Here is a 9971-nt window from a genome sequence, read left to right on the forward strand (position 1 = left end):
TTCTGTTCTATAGGGTTGCTATGAGTCAGAATCTACCCATTGGCAAGGAGTTTGCTTTTGGGAATTAACATTTGAGAAGCGCTATCTACTTTCTATGTATAGTGACTGAAGTTTCCATTTATTTTGGTGTTCCTTGGCCAAGTCCAAAGAGCTCATTTTCAGGTGATTTTAGAGTGAACAACCATTACATCCTAGTGCACGAGGAGATCAGTCAACACTCTGAGTCCCAGTACTTCCTTCAATGCTGCATGCAGGGCTCCCTCTCTCCTGTACCCACAGATACATTTAGGATGACAATAAGCGAGTTGCCTTGACATTTCCCTCACTCTTGCAAAAACATCATCCTACATGGCAACCATTATTTTCCTTCTGTAAGGGAAGTTACTGCTTTGCCAGAGCTACAGCAGCACCTTCCTTCCCCTTGTTGGATGGGGACATCTCCTCAGAGAAAGATAGCATGCCTGTCTTGTGTGTGGTGCCCTGTCTGTGCTCAGTCTTGCAAAACAAAGCTGCTAATGCTATTCTGATGCAAGAGAATAGATATTTAGGATTTAAAGGGGTAAAAAAATCTATGATCAGGAGGAGAGGGAAACATATCACTCACTCACAGGAGACTATTCAGCACTATGAGAGTAAAATTTGCAAATGACCGCGCAGAGAAATGTCCTTGTGAATGTGAATGAATCAGAGATAGATTTGAGCGCAGAAATGTTCGGAACACTGTACTGAGTGAGACAAAAGTATCTGAAGATAGGGGAGATTCTGGTAAGGAAAATAAAAAATGTCTCAGTTCAGTATTAAGACCCTCAAGAAACCAGTGATTCACAGTTTATAGCTGTTCTGTAGCAGCTAGAGTATACAGAAATGATTTTTAATAGTGAGACAGAGGAAATGTAATGAAAAGACTTACAGTATATCAGGAGAGATCTTTTAAATAATCCTCAATTTAGGGATTTCTGTCACTTAGTCAAATCTGAGAGAGATTGTCCTTCACTCCATTGAAGAAGACATTCTACAATGGGTTTAATACAGCTTGTAATCACTTGAACATTGCCGAAGCTCAGGCACATTTCTGAATTTACATTGATATTCTCACAGATAAATAGAAGCTATATCTTTGAGACATTTGTTTTAAATAATTCCTATTAAGATATCAGTATGAATTTTCTACAGCTACTCCATTTGTTTGCGCAGAAAAGATGAATCCAAACTGAACTGACTTAACTGTAAACACATAAACATTTACTAAATATTGATTGGTAGAAAATTTACTGAGAATATATCAATTGCAGTTTTATACTCTAGAAACTGTAGGTGCTGATTACAAATTAGCCTTATGTCCTAGTGAGAAGATGTTGCTAGGTAGTGTTATTGTATAAGTGCATACTTTATAAATCATGCATATGCATACAGTTTATTGAAACCAAATATAATAAATCTATGAAAAGGCACTTGGTCAATTGCTTGTGCATACACATTTAAATCATTCTTAAATATACTTGAAATAAAGTCCAAGGAATCCAAGGTCAGGAGTCCACTGATGGCTCCTAGAAGGAGCAGTCAATACGGTGAAGGTCAATGAAATGGATGCAGGATCCAGATCCAGCAAAAGCAATAAGCTTTCCTGTAGAATCTTCTTTAAAAGGAGCAGGCTGCATTCAGGGGATTCGTCTTTCTATTGCACCAAGGCCGTGATGTTGTCCAGGAGGCTGAAGTTTACCACACCTACCAGCCGCTATCATAGCATCCCTGTAGGGCAGGGCAGAACTGCCCCAGTGGCTGTCTGGGACTGTAACTCTTGAAGGGAGTCAAAAGCCTCAGATTTTTCCAAAGGTGTGACTGGTGGCTTCAAACTGCTGACCTTGCAGTTAGCAAACCTACAAGCAACCAGGACACCATCAGGGCTTCCTCAATGACAGTGAGCTTCGAGAGTTTAGACTGGCTACTCACAGTAGCACATGAACAGGGAGCTACCAGCAATGACAGCTGGATTCAGAAGAGGTCGTGCAGAAGGGGATATCATTGCCAATGGAAGACGGATCTTGGCTGAAAGCAGAGAATAGCAGAAAGGTGTTTATTTGTCTGTCACAGACTATGTCAAGGCATTGGACTGTGTGGGTCATAGCCACCTATGGGTAGCATTAAGAAAAATGGGAATTCCAGAATACTTCATTGTGCTCAGTTAGAACCAATACATGGATTGAGAGGCAGCTGTGGGAACAGAACAAAGATACTGCATGGTTTAAATAAGGAAAGTTGTGTGGTAGGGTTGCGTCCTCTCCTCACACTTATTCAATCTGTATGCTAGATTATATGTGGCATCAGGATTAGAGGAAGGCTTATTAATAACCTTCAATATGCAGAAGACACCACCTTGCTGTGAAAGTAAGCAGGACTTGAATCACATGCTGATACAAAATGAAGATGGCAGCCTTAAATATTTATTAAAATTCAAAGAAAAAATACATATATCTTCAAAACTAGACACACGGGTAATACCATGGAGATTAGAGAAAATGTTGAAGTGGTCAAGGATTTTGTCTTGTTTGGATCAGTGCTTGTGGAAGCAGCAGTCATGAGATCAAAGGATGCATTGCACGGGGTAAAGCTGCTTCACAAGTCTTCTGTAGAATATTGAAAAACAGGGAGGTTACTTTGAGCACCAAGGTGCGCCTGATTCAAGCCATGGTATTTTCAATCACTTATCAGCATGTGAAAGTTGACAATGAAAAGGGAAGCATAAAGAAGAATGGATGCATTTGAATTGTGGTGCTGCAGAACAATCATGAAAGTACCATTGGCTGCTAACAGGACAAACAATAACCAGAACGCAGACACACAATTTTGCTTCTTTTAACAAAATTGTTTAAATAAAATATTATTATAAAATAATAATACTTTGGGTCATAGTTCCATGTTGGAAAAACAAAAACTGTAGGGAAGGGGGAATGGGCATATTTTCTCAATCAGGGCAATATTTAAATTAATTAAAGATGCTACTTAAAATGAAAACATTTAGTCAGAAATTGGACCTTTCCCAAGTTGGGATCCATAAAACCCAAACTCGGTCCACCATCACTGAGTTAATTCCAATTTATAATGGGGCTATAAATAGTCCCAACGTCATTTCTAAAGTTGTAAATCTGCATTGAATTGCATAGCCTCATCTCTCTCCCAAAGAGCAGTTAGCATGTTTGAACTGCTTGGCATACTCATCATTTTCCCTCTGGTGCAGTGGATGTGTGTTGGGCTACTGTCTGCACTGTCGGCAGTCTGAAACTCCAGTAAACAGTTAAAGTCCAGGAAACACACCGGGGTTCATTATGAGTTAGCAACGACTCAATGGCAGTGAATTTGGGTTAAGGTTACTTTAAGATGCATAGAAGTGTGTTCCTCAAGTACTTATTTTGAAGCTAAGGATAGCTAACACTAGTCTTAATATTAATAGTGGAAAAATAGGTTTCTCTAAACAAATTAATTATAGAGATGAAAAGTAAATTCTAAAACAAATTGTACTTTACAGTCCTACTTGCTGTGGTAGTTCCAACATTGGAATTTATGTGCAAACACACTGGTTATTGTTGCCCACCACTTCTTTTGATGCAGCACCATTCTCTATATTACTTGTCATCTAATAAAATCCTATTGACTTATAGGAGATTATAAGTCTGGAACAATATTTTCTCCCATGAATCATGAAACCAGTTAGCAGCACATCCACTTATCCAGGAAGGGAAAAAGGGTCACTCGACTAGACCCACAGGCTTAATGGCTTGGTAATTTAGTCCATGCATCAATGAGAGGGAACAATGTAAGAGTATAGCATGCAACACCCAGGATATAGAAATTTCAAGCAGCATTATCTGGAAAGTGTTGCATAAAAAATATTAGCCGGCTAACTCTTAAGCCCAGAGTTGATCTTATTAATATACAATCAAGGCTCAATTTGGTTATGTTCAGATTTCATTCTTAAGCATAAAATGATTAGGGCAGATATCTTATATATCTCAAAGAAACAGAGGGCTCACAGTATGACTTTTTGCCTTATAAAATTAGAACTGCGCAGTGCCAGTTTTGTCAAATCCATGTCTGAATCTGGTGAAAATACTAATTGAAATGTTATTTATGTGGGGAAAAATGACCCAGAGCCTGATTTCTAGTGCTAGGTGAACAATTTAATTTCTATTCTTAAGTTTTCTAGTAGAGAATGAATGGAGATGAGGAAATTAAAAGTAATATAACGGCAAAGATGTAACTTTAAGAACTGCTAACTATTATCCACCAGTTCTTTGTTTCTTAAAATAGGAATTCAAAACTCTAACAAACTTCCCAAGTCAGTCATACTTTATCAATGAGTGAAGAGCCATTTCTGACCTCAGTAATTCTTAAATTAATAGAAAGAATACGGGGCCATTCATGTCCCTGCAATCAAATTTGGGATTGCTAAATCACAGCCAATGCTACGCAGAGTATGTCCAATGCCTGTGACAGCGATAACTGCTAATGCAGACGGACAGGCCTGTCGTCCTCCCAGATTTCACAAGGACTTTATTTTGATGCAAAAATAAAAAAATTCATAATAAAGTATATTATATTTTATAAAGTACAAAACCTAACCTTTTTTATGGAGAGTTATTAACTTAAAATACAAAAAACATTGGCCGACTTGAGGATCCTGGTGGCAAGGTTATATTCAATCTGCCACCTACAATATCGTCACAATCCTTGCTAAAATGGAAAATGAAAGTAAAGAGCCCCTGAGAATCAAAAGGACAAGATTTCAGAGGCTGTTGGACAATCAGTTATTTCTAGAAAATTGTCACTTTCTACAATAATCTTATTCTACACATTCTCTGGCAGAGTTTAGTTGATTTTATTTATTTTTATTAAAAGGAACAGCAAACAGTTTATTTCTATACCTTTAAAAATAGAAAATCAGTTTTTTTTTCCATCAGATAACCCAGCACAAATTTTAGTACAGAAAATTTGTATCTATAGTGCACAGATGTGGTAAACTATATTGCTCCAGGAGGGGTCTTATCCAGAGTCAGAGACCACGGGGAAGCGCTGACCTCCCATCTGCTTGGGATTTGGTTCAATTCCTTTCGTAAGGATAGGGTATTTTATCCGGCTGCTTTTGACCTTGAAGATAGCAAAGTTAACATTCTAGTTGTTCTCCAACACTTACTTATGTTCTTTTTTTTGACAACATGTAAACAGGATTGTATCATGGCTGTGTGTGTGCAGCATAATACACACTGCAGCGCACACAAAGCACACACAGCACAACGCACCCCAACATTGACAGTACCCTAGAAAGCCCTGCTGGGTTTGTGGTCCTAGCCTTTTTCCTTCAGCTCCCCCGTTCCCTTCCCTCTTCCACCATACTCTCGCCCTCCGAGCCTCACCATACCTTCAAAGTCGGCTTCTTTCAGTGTGAACACAATTTTCTTGTTTTCTCATATTATAATAGTATTGTCATGCTCCTTATTTCTTTATGAGATTGACTAACTTTGCTGAGCATAATATCTTCTGAATGCATCCAGGCCCAGAGGGGTTTGACACTTACATTATCGTTTTGTGTTGTGTTCTCTCACTGCCTTCCAGTCAATGCTGATGCATAGTGAACCCTTGTGGGCTTCCGCGACTGTAACTGTTATGGGAGTAGAAAGTCCGGTCTTTCTCCCGCTGAGCTGTGGTGGTTTAGATCTGCCGACCATGCAGATCGCAACTCAATGCTTCACCACAGAGATACACAGTATTCTATTCTAGGAATCAGATTTTATTTTTCCATTCCTCCACAGATGGACTTTTCAGTGTTTCTGTCTTTTTCCTGTTGTCGAGGGTGCTGTGATAAACATGAGTGTTTATATGTCTGTCATATTGTGTTATTTCTTTGGGGTACATACTGGTCCTATGGTATTTTTATTTACCTTTGTTTAAGGAAGTGCCATGTTGCTGTTCCTAGTGAGGGTCCCATTCTGAAATCAAACCAATAGTGTACGAGCATGCCAACCTCTCCACATCCTCTCCAGCATTTGTAGCTTTCTGGGTTTTTTTGTTTGTTTTTTCATTTTGCTAGCAGTGTTGGTGCAAAGTGTGTTTTCCTTTTTTAAAAATTTGTATTTCTCTTTAGCTAGGGATCACAAGCCTTGCTTCATATAATTGTTGGTTGCCTGAATCTCATCTCTACTGAAATAGCCATCCCTGTTATCCATTTTATGATTAGATTATTTGTGCGTTTTTTTTGTATTCAGCTGTTTCAGTTTTCTATATATTTTCTAGAGTAGCCTTTTATCCAAGATATCTTTGCCAAAATTTATATTCTTATTGCTGACTATTTAATAGCTAAAAAATCACACAAATGACTTAATTTCTCAAGGTGTTATATGAATAATTTAATTTAAAACCCACCCAAACCCACTGCTATCAACTATATTCTGACTCATATTAACAAAAGACATAGTAAAATGAATGCATAGGGTTTTTAAATGGTGTAAATCTTTAAGGGAGCAGACTACCACCTCATTCACCCATAGGGATGCCGATGAGTTCAAATGGCCAATCTTGGGGTCAACAGTTGAATGCTTAACCACTGTACCAACAGGATAAATATTTTGCTCAATGTCTATTTTTTTCAAAACATGATATAGAATATAAAATATATCTTTATTAATTCTGATTCAGGTTTTAAAAGTGCTTCTCATATACTCTGAACTGTGGCAAGTGCTTAAAACCCAAAAAACAAAAAACAAACCCACCTAAAAACCAACTCACTGCCATCTGGTTGATTCTGACTCCCAGTGACTCTATAGGACAGGGTAGAACTGCCCCTTCGGGTTTCCTAGGCTAAATCTTCATGGATGACGACAGCTTCATCTTTCTCCTATAAAACAGTTGGTGGATCCAAACCACCGAGCTTGTGGTTTATAGCTCCGTGTATGGCTGACAGGTGCTAGTACTATAAAAATGAACAAGATATAGTTCTGTATTTAAAAAAGGTATTGGAAATATAATTATAAATGCATTTTAGCAGAATATGTAGGGAACTATAGAAGTTCACACCACACACACGGGTGTCCTTAAGTTCATTCTGAGTCATGACTGCCCTGCCTGTTCAGAGTAGAACTGCCCTTTAACGTTTCCGTGGCTGTGGTCTTTAAGGCAGTGGGTTGTTCTCTTGCGGAAGCCCTGGGTAGATTTGAACGATCAGTTCTTTGGTTCACAGTAGAGCGCTTAAGCATTGGCCCACCAGGGCTCCTTCAAATTCATATTCACATGCAATTATGCACATAAATCACATAGTTACACACATTCAACAATACATTAGTAGAAGATTTGGGAAGTTTCTTAGATTCTCAGGTTAACCTTGCTACTAGTATTAAATATCAATTTTTTTTGAGTTGCATTGAAAGGAATTCATCACAATCTTAGAGAAGATCCGTATTTCATTTTTAAAGGCAAGGAATCAAGCTACAGTGTCATATCTGTGAGTGAGTTATTTGTCCTGGGAATTCTTCCTTTGCTAGTTTCACATAGAAGTTCACAAGACCTCTAAAAGACATCCCTGAGAATGTCTGCTACCTCGTGGCAGATTGCTAATGTCCTTTAGCACACTAATGTTAAAGAAGGTATACATCTCACCTTTTACTGAAATGATTTGGAATCCCCAGAGGTGACTCAAACTTCTAATCCTATTGAAGCATTCTTCGACAGCAAGTATGGATTCCAGGGTTCTTCTGAGCTAGTCATTTCTCACATACTACTATTGTAATTAAAAGTTCAGAATGATTATCTGGAAGGAAATAAATGTTCTCTTTCTTAGTCTAAATTTGAAGATATCTGCATGACTTGAGCTGAGGTTATTTTCCTGATCACTAACATCTATGAATCCCAGCTACCCATTAGTGTAGGTTTCGTTTATGGCAAGCTGTGCTTGATAGGAATTGTTGTAGCTTACATCTTTTAAAATATTTTAAACTGGGTGGGCAGCAAAAAAAAAAAAAAAATTTAAACTGTTCTGTAACCAATACCAGGATAGTAAAAAACAAGTTTAAAGCATTTTCCTCTAGAAAAACCACAGAGGACAGAGGACTCCCGTTAGTCACTTGGACTTGATCAAGAACTCTCCGAGTGTGCTTGTACCGTGAGAAGTGACATTTCCCATGGCACTTGTTGCATTGAACAATATGAGTCAAATATACATTGTGAAATGGAATCTCTTAAAATGTAATCTTTCTTAGTAAGTACACATTGTGATTTTTTTTTTTTTCAGTTACACCGAGGGTGTACAGCTATCAATGTGGGAGCTTGCAATGGACTCGGCTGGATTTATAGGATGAGCTCAATTTAAAGGAGTCTGGTTTATGAGTTTTCATGAGAGATGGAGTGCTTCCCTTATTTACTCAGAGGGACAAAAACAATCAAATGTTCTGGGATACGAGACCAAGATCACCAAGGGGAAAACAGCAGCTGGAGTAAAGAGGCACTTTGCTGCAACACATAAAATGTTTCTATATGATGAAAAAAATTACATCTTAGGAAATGAAATTAGAAGCCCCAAGGGTCTCAGAAATGAATACACTAGAAATTGAATATAACACAATGTGGGCCTTTAATTAGCCTTTGTTCACAGACAAGCATCTTGCAGTAGTAGTTTTATTAAAAATTACATTAAATTAAAATTATGTTCTAAACATGAAACATCATAATAAATGAATATATCCCCAAATGCTATGTTTCACCAACAAAGTAGTAATTTGTCAACAATTTTATTCTTATGTAAATCCAAGCGTGTATATTCCTAAGTAGTATAAAATAGCAAAATATATAAATAATGGTAATAAATGGTAAATAAACATATCTTCAGAGCCCTGCAAAAGTCAGTTCTGGTCCATGGGAAAGATATGTACTCTTGGCATTACTGTGTTTGTGAGTTAATAGAACAAATGCTGCACAAGGGATTTAACATCTGAATTCAGGTTTCATGATTCTCTGTTGACTGACTGTATAATAGCATATGTTTACTGATTTTACCTCTAGGGAAAAAAGGGTTACGTTATCCATTTAAAGTGACTTACTATCAGCTGCTTGGTGCAAAAAGAGATTGATATAAACCCTTTGAAAAACAAAAATCAACCCAAAACTACTGTCATTGAGTTTATTCCATCTCATAGTACACACACACACACACACACACACACACACACAGTTACTAAAACCGTATATCTTTATGGGAGCGACCATCATCTCTCTTGAATGGAGCAGATGGTGAGTTTAAACTGACAAACTTTCAGCTGGCAACCCAATGTCTAACATATAGCATCACCAGGAATCCATGGAAGAAGAAAGATTATAATCAAATTCAGATACTTCCCACACTAAAATTTCATATTCTGCCATATGTATGGGTGTGTATGTAAAGTAAATTTGTTTAGGCTATTAGTTCCTGCCTAATTCTTCCACATTATTCTGATAATGATCTTAAAATTAGTTAGATATTGTATAGATTTACTTTTCAAAGTAAATGAGCAGCATTCCAAATTTTAATTTAGATGTGAAAAATGAAACAAAAAATGACTGTGATCCATATGAAGAAGATGACTGTTCTTTCTAATGCATTAAGGGTTATGGCATAAATGGATTATTTGCTCAGAACCCCGGTGATGGATGGGCTAAGCACTTAGTTGCCAACTGGAAGCCGGTCAGTTCACTCCTCCCTAACACATTCCATGAGAAAAATGCAGCAATCTGTTGCTGTGAAGCTGTCTATGCATTGGGACTGCACCGGATGGTTCTCTGTTCTATAGCATTGCTATAATTTGCAATTGCCTCAATAGCAACTGTGTGCATACGTTTGATACAGAAATGTAAATATATAAACTAACCTAGAAACGATTCTTACAGTTAGTTCATATTCATGCTGATCCCACATGTGACAGAGGCAGCTGCATTTCATAGAATTTGTAATG

Source organism: Echinops telfairi, unplaced genomic scaffold, assembly GCF_000313985.2.
Source record: "Echinops telfairi isolate 266 unplaced genomic scaffold, ASM31398v2 ScPeMD7_11;HRSCAF=52, whole genome shotgun sequence".
Classification (NCBI taxonomy): Eukaryota; Metazoa; Chordata; class Mammalia; order Afrosoricida; family Tenrecidae; genus Echinops; species Echinops telfairi.